This window comes from Lygodium microphyllum, chromosome 16, assembly GCF_053477565.2.
Source record: "Lygodium microphyllum isolate KBCC chromosome 16, Lygodium_microphyllum_v1.1.10, whole genome shotgun sequence".
Lineage (NCBI taxonomy): Eukaryota > Viridiplantae > Streptophyta > Polypodiopsida > Schizaeales > Lygodiaceae > Lygodium > Lygodium microphyllum.
Genome location: NC_141150.1, coordinates 148,566,289 through 148,576,288, shown reverse-complemented (window position 1 = coordinate 148,576,288; position 10,000 = coordinate 148,566,289). Strand labels below are relative to the sequence as shown.

General features: G+C 69.2%; 1 non-coding gene across 1 annotated transcript; it reads left to right on the top strand.

Moving 5' to 3' along the window:
* The first annotated feature begins 345 nt into the window (after positions 1-345).
* Positions 346-464, top strand: LOC148024055 (5S ribosomal RNA). Its single transcript, XR_015694069.1, has one exon. It is a non-coding gene; the product is annotated as a 5S ribosomal RNA (ribosomal RNA).
* The last annotated feature ends 9,536 nt before the right edge of the window (positions 465-10,000 follow it).

Here is a 10,000-nt window from a genome sequence, read left to right as displayed (position 1 = left end):
CTCGTGGTATGAATGGCATGCCCCCCTCTCCCCCACCGCCTTGTGGCATGCCGTGGGCGCGTGTCCTCCGTGGCACGTATTCTGCGGCTCGATCTTTTCTACGTCGTCGCCTATGTGTGCACGGGGTGCTCTTCACGTGGATGCTTGCCCTTCGTGTTAGAAATGGCACGCGACGGCGGCATTCAATCTTTTGTGCGTCGCCTCCATGTGCGCGGGGTTTAGGGTTCGCGTTTAGTCGCGTCCTCCGTGGCATGAGCGGCATGGCATGCCGCCATGCCTCGCTCTGGAGCTCTCTCGTGCCACTTTCCGAGTATACAAGAGCTCTTTGGAATTCCTTTGTGTTTGTGGTGCGGTCACACCAGCGCTAATACACCGGATCCCATCAGAACTCCGCAGTTAAGCGCGCTTGGGCCAGAACAGTACTGGGATGGGTGACCTCCCGGGAAGTCCTGGTGCTGCACCCTTTTGCATGCTTGTTTCGAGACCGTGGCATGGAAATCCCCTCGGATCACGTCTCGACTCTCCAACGCTGACATCGTGGTAGGAAACCCCCTCGCCTTGCCATGACGCGGCGCCTCCTCTCCTCGTCGCGATTGTCTTTGCGTACGTCGTGCCTGGCCCCTCCCTCTGCCTCGCTCTCACGTGATAACCCCCTCCTCAAGATGCGAGGTATTTTGGGAGCGGAGGGTGTGCCATGTTGTGGGGGGGTTCGGTGGAGCGGGGTTTTTCCGAGGAGGGAGGGCGTGCCATGTTGCGCGGGCGGGTTGTTGGAGCGGGGATTTCTGAGGAGGGAGGGTGTGCCATGTCGCGGGGGGGTGCCATGTCGTGGGGGGGTTTCTTGAGGAGGTCCGTCGGGGGGTGGAAGGTTCCGTGTCGCGGGAGGGGGTCGTGTGCAGTGGGGTGTGTGTGCCGTGTCATAGCGGAGCGGGATTTCTTAGGAGGGAGGGTGTGCCATGTCGTGGGGGGGTGAGGTGACGTGCCGTGGGTCGAGCGGGGTTTTTGGAGGTGGGGTGCGCGGGGGATACGCCGCGTCGTCGGGGGGTGCGGTGGGGTGGAGGGTGCGCCGTGTCGTGGGGGGGTGACGCGGGGTGGGCTGGGTCGAGCGGGGTTTTTGGAGGCGTGGCGGGGTCGTGTGGATGGAGCGGGGTTTTTCGAGGTGGGGTGCGGGGGGGATGCGCCGCGTCGAGGGGGGGTGCGGTGGGGTGTGCCGTGACGCGGGGTGGGGTGGTGTGGATGCAGCGGGTTTTTCGAGGTGGGGTGGGGTGGTGTGGATGCAGCGGGTTTTCCGAGGCGGGGTGCGCGGGGGCGTCGTGGGGGGGTGACGCGGGGTGGGGTGGGTCGAGCGGGGTTTTCGGAGGCCTGGAGGGAGCGGGGTTTTTCGAGGTGGGGTGCGGGGGGGGCGTCGTGGGGGGTGCGGTGGGGTGGGGGGGTGCGCCGTGTCGTGGGGGGTGACGCGGGGTGGGGTGGGTCGAGCGGGGTTTTCGGAGGCGTGGCGGGGTGCTGTGGAGGGAGCGGGGTTTTTCGAGGTGGGGTGCGGGGGTGCGCCGTGTCGTGGGGGGGGTGACGCGGGGTGGGGTGGGTCGAGCGGGGTTTTCGGAGGCGTGGAGGGAGCGGGGTTTTTCGAGGTGGGTGCGGGGGGGGGGGGGGGGGGGGGCGTTGTGGGGGGGTGCGCCGTGTCGTGGCGGGTGACGCGGGGTGGGGTGGGTCGAGCGGGGTTTTCGGAGGCGTGGCGGGGTGCTGTGGAGGGAGCGGGGTTTTTCGAGGTGGGGTGCGGGGGGGCGTCGTGGGGGGGTGCGCCGTGTCGTGGGGGGGTGACGCGGGTCGAGCGGGGTTTCGGAGGCGTGGTGGTGTGGCGTGGAGGCAGCGGGGTTTTTCGAGGTGGGGTGCGGGGGGGCGTCGTGGGGGGGTGCGGTGGGGTGGGGGGGTGCGCCGTGTCGTGGGGGGGTGACGCGGGGTGGGGTGGGTCGAGCGGGGTTTTTGGAGGAGAGGTGGGGTGCTGTGGATGGAGCGCGGTTTTTCGAGGTGGGGTGGGGGGGGGCGTCGTGGGGGGGTGCGGTGGGGTGGGGGGTGCGCCGTGACGCGGGGTGGGGTGGGTCGAGCGCGGTTTTTTGGAGGCGTGGCGGGGTGGTGTGGAGGGAGCGGGGTTTTTCGAGGTGGGGTGCGGGGGGGGGCGTCGTGGGGGGGTGCGCCGTGTCATGGGGGAGTGACGCGGGGTTGGGGTGGTCAAGCGGGGTTTTTGGAGGAGAGGTGGGGTGCTGTGGAGGGAGCGGGGTTTTTCGAGGTGGGGTGCGGGGGGGCGTCGTGGGGGGTGACGCGGGGTGGGGGTGGTCGAGCGGGGTTTTGGGAGGAGAGGTGGGGTGCTGTGGAGGGAGCGCGGTTTTTCGAGGTGGGGTGCGGGGGGGCGTCGTGGGGGGGTGCGGTGGGGTGGGGGGGTGCGCCGTGTCATGGGGGAGTGACGCGGGGTTGGGGTGGTCAAGCGGGGTTTTTGGAGGAGAGGTGGGGTGCTGTGGAGGGAGCGGGGTTTTTCGAGGTGGGGTGCGGGGGGGCGTCGTGGGGGGTGACGCGGGGTGGGGGTGGTCGAGCGGGGTTTTGGGAGGAGAGGTGGGGTGCTGTGGAGGGAGCGCGGTTTTTCGAGGTGGGGTGCGGGGGGGCGTCGTGGGGGGGTGCGGTGGGGTGGGGGGGTGCGCCGTGTCATGGGGGAGTGACGCGGGGTGGGGTGGGTCGAGCGGGGTTTTCGGAGGCGTGGTGGGGTGCTGTGGAGGGAGCGGGGTTTTTCGAGGGGGGGTGCGGGGGGGCGTCGTGGGGGGTGACGCGGGGTGGGGGTGGTCGAGCGGGGTTTTTGGAGGAGAGGTGGGGTGCTGTGGAGGGAGCGCGGTTTTTCGAGGTGGGGTGCGGGGGGGCGTCGTGGGGGGGTGCGGTGGGGTGGGGGGGTGCGCCGTGTCGTGGGGGGGAGACGCGGGGTGGGGTGGGTCGAGCGGGGTTTTCGGAGGCGTGGTGGTGTGGCGTGGAGGGAGCGGGGTTTTTCGAGGTGGGGTGCGGGGGGGGCGTCGTGGGGGGGTGCGGTGGGGTGGGGGGGTGCGCCGTGTCGTGGGGGGGTGACGCGGGGTGGGGTGGGTCGAGCGGGGTTTTTCGAGGTGGGGTGCGGGGGGGGGGGGGGGGGGGGGATATGCGCCGCGTCGTGGGGGGGTGCGCCGTGTCCTGGGGGAGTGACGCGGGGTTGGGTGGGTCGAGTGGGGTTTTTCGAGGTGGGGTGCGGGGGGGGGGGGGATATGCGCCGCGTCGTGGGGGGGTGCGGTGGGGTGTGGGGGGTGTGCCGTGTCGTGGGGGGCTGACGCGAGGTGGGGTGGGTGGAGCGGGGTTTTCGGAGGTGGGGTGTGGGGGGTGTGCCGTGTCGTGGGGGACTGACGCGAGGTGGGGTGGGTCGAGCGGGGTTTTCGGAGGCGTGGTGGGGTGGTATGGAGGGAGCGGGGTTTTTCGAGGTGGGGTGCGGGGCGGCGTCGATGGGGGGTGCGGTGGGGTGGGGGGTGCGCCATGTCGTGGGGGGGTGACGCGGGGTGGGGTGGGTCGAGCGGGGTTTTCGGAGGCATTTGTGGTGTGGCGTGGAGGGAGCGGGGTTTTTCGAGGTGGGGTGCGGGGGGGGGGGGGGCGTCGTGGGGGGTGCGGTGGGGTGGGGGGGTGTGCCGTGTCATGGGGGAGTGACGCGGGGTTGGGTGGGTCGAGCGGGGTTTTTCGACGTGGGGTGAGGGGGGGTGGGGGGGTGCGCCGTGTCGTGGGGGGGTGCGGTGGGGTGTGGGGGGTGTGCCGTGTCGTGGGGGGGCTCACGCGAGGTGGGGTGGGTCGAGCGTGGTTTTCGGAGGCGTGGTGGGGTGGTGTGGAGGGAGCGGGGTTTCTGGAGGTGGGGTGCGGGGGGCATCGTGGGGGGGTGCGGTGGGGTGGAGGGTGCGCCGTGTCGTGGGGGAGTGAGGCGGGGCACGGTGGGTCGAGCCTGGTTTTTGGAGGAGTGGTGGGGTGCTGTGGATGGAGCGGGGTTTTTCGAGGTGGGGTGGGGGGAAGGCGCCGCGTCGTAGGGGGGTGCGGTGGGGTGGGGTGGGGGGGTGTGCCGTGTCGTGGGGGGTGACGCGGGGTGTCGCGATGCCCCCTCCCCCCCACCATGCCCCGACATGACGCGACGCGCCCCCTCCCCAACATAACATGACAACCCCCCTCCCCCCCCCATGACATCCCCCCATCCCCCATGACACGACACGACGCGATGCGCCCCCCCCATGACGTCCCCCCCTCAAAAATTCGCCTCCCCCCTCAACACACACCACCCCCCCCCCTCCCCCCCCTCAAAAATTCGGCCCCCCCATGACATCCCCCCCAGCCCCCATGACACGATGCGACGCGACGCGCCCCGCCATGACACGACACGACACGACGCGCCCCCCCCTTCCCCCCTCAACACACACCACACCATGTCGCGACGTGCCGCGCCCCCCCCCCCCCATGACATCCCCACCCCAGCCCCCCCACCCACGACACGACATGATGCGACGCACCCCCCCCCCCCCCCCCCCCGATGACATGACACGATGCGACGCGCATCCCCCCCCTCCCCGCCCCCCCATGACACGACACGATGCGATGTGCCACCCTCCCCTTAACACACACACCCACCCAACGCAATGCCCCCCCCCCCCCCCCCCCCCCGCGCCCCATGGCCTGACACGACGCGACGTGCTCCCCTCCCCTTAACACACCCACCCACCCTCCATGACGCCCTCCATGACGCCACGTGGAGGGGGGGGGGGGAGGGGTGGTGTTTTGTGTGTTGAGGGGGGGTGGGGTGGTGTGTGTTGGGGGGGGGGGGGCGAATTTTTTGGGGGCAGGGGCGGGGGAGGGGTGGGGTGGTGTGTGTTGAGGGGGGGAGCGAAATTTGAAGGGGGGGAAGGGGAGGGGTGGAGTGGTGTGTGTTGAGGGGGGGGGGGGGGGATTCTTGAGGGGCGGAGAGGGGTGGTGTGGTGTGTGTTGAGGGGGGGGGGGGGAGGGGTGGTGTGGGGTGGTGTGTGTTGAGGGGGGGGCGGGGGTGGGGAGGGGTGGTATGGCGTGGTGTGTGTTGAAGGGGGGGGGCGAATTTTTGGGGGGGGGAAGGGGCGAAATTTGGACGGGGGGGCGAATTTTTTGGGGGGGGGGAGGGGTGGGGTGGTGTGTGTTGAGGGGAAGGCGAAATTTGGAGGGGGGGAAGGGGAGGGGTGGTGTGGTGTGGTGTGGTGTGTGTTGAGGGGGGTGGCCGAATTTTTTTGGGGGGGGGGGGGGGTGGGGTGGTGTGTGTTGGGGGGGGGGGGCGATTTTTTTGGGGGCGGGGGGGGGGGGGGGGGGGGGGGGGGAGGGGTGGGGTGGTGTGTGTTGAGGGGGGGGCGGAATTTGGTGGGGGGGAAGGGGAGGGGTGGTGTGGTGTGTGTTGAGGGGGGGGGAGGGGTGGTGTGGTGTGTGTTGGGGGGGGGGGGGGGGTGGGGTGGTGTGTGTTGAGGGGGAAGGGGTGGGAAATTTTGGGGGGGGGGGGCGAATTTTGGAGGGGGGGGGGGAGCGGTGGTGTGGTGTGGTGTGTGTTGAGGGGGGGGGCGAATTTTTGGGGGGGGGAAGGGGCAAAATTTGGAGGGGGGGTGAATTTTTGGGGCGGGGGGGGAGGGGTGGGGTGGTGTGTGTTGAGGGGGGGGCGAAATTTCGAGGGGGGGAAGGGGAGGGGTGGTGTGGTGTGTGTTGGGGGGGGGGGGATTTTTGAGGGGGGGGGGGGAGGGGTGGTGTGGTGTGTGTTGAGGGGGGGGGGGGGGGGGCAAAATTTGGAGGGCGGGGGGGGAGGGGTGGTGTGGTGTGGTGTGTGTTGAGGGGGGAGGGGGGGGAGGGGTGGTGTGGTGTGGTGTGTGTTGAGGGGGGAGGGGATTTTTTAGGGGGGGGGGGGGGTGGGGTGGTGTGTGTTGAGGGGGGGGGGGGGGGAATTTTTGGGGGGGGGGGGGGAGGGGTGGTGTGGTGTGGTGTGTATTGAGGGGGGGGGGGATTTTTGAGGGGGGGGGAGGGGTGGTGTGGTGTTTGTTGAGGGGGGGGTGGGGAGGTGTGTATTGAGGGGGAGGGGTGCGAATTTTTGGGGGGGGGGGGGGGGGGGGGCAAAATTTGGAGGGGGGGGGGGAGGGGAGGGGGGGGGCAAAATTTGGAGGGGGGGGGGGGAGGGGTGGTGTGTGTTGGGGGGGGGGGATTTTTGAGGGGGGGGGGGAGGGGTGGTGTTTTGTGTGTTGAGGGGGGGGGGGGGGGGGATTTTTGAGGGGGGGGGAGGGGTGGTGTGGTGTGTGTTGAGGGGGGGGGGATGTGGTGGTGTGTGTTGGGGGGGGGGGGGGGGAAATTTTGGGGGGGGGGGGGGGGGAATTTTTGGGGGGGGGGAGGGGAGGTGTGGGGTGGTGTGTGTTGAGGGGGGTGAGGGGCGAATTTTGGAGGGGGGGGAGGGGTGGTGTGGTGTGGTGTGTGTTGAGGGGGGGGCCAATTTTTTGGGGGGGGGGGCAAAATTTGGAGGGGGGGGGGGAGGGGTGGTGTTTTGTGTGTTGAGGGGGGGGGGGGGGGGGAATTTTTGAGGGGGGGGGAGGGGTGGTGTGGTGTGTGTTGGGGGGGGGGGTGGGGTGGTGTGTGTTGAGGGGGGTGGGGGGGGGGGATGGGTGGTGTGGTGTGGTGTGTGTTGAGGGGGGGGTCGAATTTTTGGGGGGGAGAAGGGGCGAAATTTGGAGGGGGGGGGGGAGGGGTGGGGTGGTGTGTGTTGAGGGGGGGGCGAAATTTGGAGGGGGGGAAGGGGAGGGGTGGTGTGGTGTGGTGTGGTGTGTGTTGAGGGGGGGGGGGGAAGGGTGGGGAGGTGTGTATTGAGGGGGGGGGGGCGAATTTTTGGGGGGGGGGAGGGGTGGTGTGGTGTGGTGTGGTGTGTGTTGAGGGGGGTGGCCGAATTTTTTTGGGGGGGGGGGGGGGTGGAGTGGTGTGTGTTGGGGGGGGGGGGGGCGAATTTTTTGGGGGCGGGGGGGGGGGGGGAGGGGTGGGGTGGTGTGTGTTGAGGGGGGGGGAGGGGTGGTGTGGTGTGTGTTGGGGGGGGGGGGTGGGGTGGTGTGTGTTGAGGGGGGAGGGGTGGGAAATTTTTGGGGGGGGGGGGGGGCGAATTTTGGAGGGGGGGGGAGCGGTGGTGTGGTGTGGTGTGTGTTGAGGGGGGAGGCGAATTTTTGGGGGGGGGAAGGGGCAAAATTTGGAGGGGGGGCGAATTTTTGGGGCGGGGGGGCGAGGGGTGGGGTGGTGTGTGTTGAGGGGGGGGCGAAATTTCGAGGGGGGGAAGGGGAGGGGTGGTGTGGTGTGTGTTGAGGGGGGGGGGGAGGGGTGGTGTGGTGTGTGTTGAGGGGGGGGGTGGGGTGGTGTGTGTTGAAGGGGGGGGGGGGGGGGGCGAATTTTGGAGGGGGGGGGAGGGGTGGTGTGGTGTGGTGTGTGTTGAGAGGGGGGCCCAATTTTTTTTTGGGGGGGGGGGGGGGGGGCAAAATTTGGAGGGGGGGGGGGAGGGGTGGTGTGGTGTGGTGTGTGTTGAGGGGGGGGGGGGATTTTTGAGGGGGGGGGGGGAGGGGTGGTGTGGTGTGTGTTGAGGGGGGGGCGGGGAATTTTTGAGGGGGGGGGGAAGGGTTGTGTGGTGTGTGTTGGGGGGGGGGGGGTGGGGTGGTGTGTGTTGGGGGGGGGGCGAATTTTTTGGGGGCGGGGGGGGAGGGGTGGGGTGGTGTGTGTTGAGTGGGGGGCGAAATTTCGAGGGGGGGAAGGGGAGGGGTGGTGTGGTGTGTGTTGGGGGGGGGGGGATTTTTGAGGGGGGGGGGGAGGGGTGGTGTGGTGTGGTGTGTGTTGAGGGGGGGGGGGGGGGGCAAAATTTGGAGGGGGGGGGGGAGGGGTGGTGTGGTGTGGTGTGTGTTGAGGGGGGGGGGGGGAGGGGTGGTGTGGTGTGGTGTGTGTTGAGGGGGGAGGGGATTTTTGAGGGGGGGGGTGGGGTGGTGTGGTGTGTGTTGAGGGGGGGGCGGGGAATTTTTGAGGGGGGGGGTGGGGTGGTGTGTGTTGAGGGGGGGGGGGGAATTTTTGGGGGGGGGGGGAGGGGTGGTGTGGTGTGGTGTGTGTTGAGGGGGGGGGGGATTTTTGAGGGGGGGGGAGGGGTGGTGTGGTGTTTGTTGAGGGGGGGGGTGGGGAGGTGTGTATTGAGGGGGGGGGTGGGGAGGTGTGTATTGAGGGGGGGGGTGCGAATTTTTGGGGGGGGGGGGGGGGCAAAATTTGGAGGGGGGGGGGGGGAGGGGAGGGGGGGGGGCAAAATTTGGAGGGGGGGGGGGAGGGGAGGGGGGGGGGCAAAATTTGGAGGGGGGGGGGGGAGGGGTGGTGTCGTGTGGTGTGTGTTGGGGGGGGGGGATTTTTGAGGGGGGGGGGGGATTTTTGAGGGGGGGGGGGGAGGGGTGGTGTTTTGTGTGTTGAGGGGGGGGGGGGGGATTTTTGAGGGGGGGGGAGGGGTGGTGTGGTGTGTGTTGAGGGGGGGGGGATGTGGTGGTGTGTGTTGGGGGGGGGGGGGGGGGGGAATTTTTGGGGGGGGGGGGGGGGGGGGAATTTTTGGGGGGGGGAGGGGAGGTGTGGGGTGGTGTGTGTTGAGGGGGGTGAGGGGCGAATTTTGGAGGGGGGGGAGGGGTGGTGTGGTGTGGTGTGTGTTGAGGGGGGGGCCAATTTTTTGGGGGGGGGGCAAAATTTGGAGGGGGGGGGGAGGGGTGGTGTTTTGTGTGTTGAGGGGGGGGGGAATTTTTGAGGGGGGGGGAGGGGTGGTGTGGTGTGGTGTGTGTTGAGGGGGGGGGCGAATTTTTGGGGGGGAGAAGGGGCGAAATTTGGAGGGGGGGGGAGGGGTGGGGTGGGGTGTGTTGAGGGGGGGGCGCGAAATTTGGAGGGGGGGAAGGGGAGGGGTGGTGTGGTGTGGTGTGGTGTGGTGTGTGTTGAGGGGGGGGGGGGAAGGGTGGGGAGGTGTGTATTGAGGGGGGGGGGGGCGAATTTTTGGGGGGGGGGAGGGGTGGTGTGGTGTGGTGTGGTGTGTGTTGAGGGGGGTGGCCGAATTTTTTTGGGGGGGGGGGTGGAGTGGTGTGTGTTGGGGGGGGGGGGGGGGGCGAATTTTTTGGGGGCGGGGGGGGGGGGGGGGGGGGAGGGGTGGGGTGGTGTGTGTTGAGGGGGGGGGGAGGGGTGGTGTGGTGTGTGTTGGGGGGGGGGGGGGTGGGGTGGTGTGTGTTGAGGGGGGAGGGGTGGGAAATTTTTTGGGGGGGGGGGGCGAATTTTGGAGGGGGGGGAGCGGTGGTGTGGTGTGGTGTGTGTTGAGGGGGGAGGCGAATTTTTGGGGGGGGGAAGGGGCAAAATTTGGAGGGGGGGCGAATTTTTGGGGCGGGGGGGGGAGGGGTGGGGTGGTGTGTGTTGAGGGGGGGGCGAAATTTCGAGGGGGGGAAGGGGAGGGGTGGTGTGGTGTGTGTTGAGGGGGGGGGGGAGGGGTGGTGTGGTGTGTGTTGAGGGGGGGGGTGGGGTGGTGTGTGTTGAAGGGGGGGGGGGGCGAATTTTGGAGGGGGGGGGAGGGGTGGTGTGGTGTGGTGTGTGTTGAGAGGGGGGCCCAATTTTTTTTTGGGGGGGGGGGGGGGCAAAATTTGGAGGGGGGGGGGAGGGGTGGTGTGGTGTGGTGTGTGTTGAGGGGGGGGGGGGATTTTTGAGGGGGGGGGGGAGGGGTGGTGTGGTGTGTGTTGAGGGGGGGGCGGGGAATTTTTGAGGGGGGGGGGAGGGGTTGTGTGGTGTGTGTTGGGGGGGGGGGTGGGGTGGTGTGTGTTGGGGGGGGGGCGAATTTTTTGGGGGCGGGGGGGGGAGGGGTGGGGTGGTGTGTGTTGAGGGGGGGGCGAAATTTGGAGGGGGGGAAGGGGAGGGGTGGTGTGGTGTGTGTTGAGGGGGGGGGGGGATTTTTGAG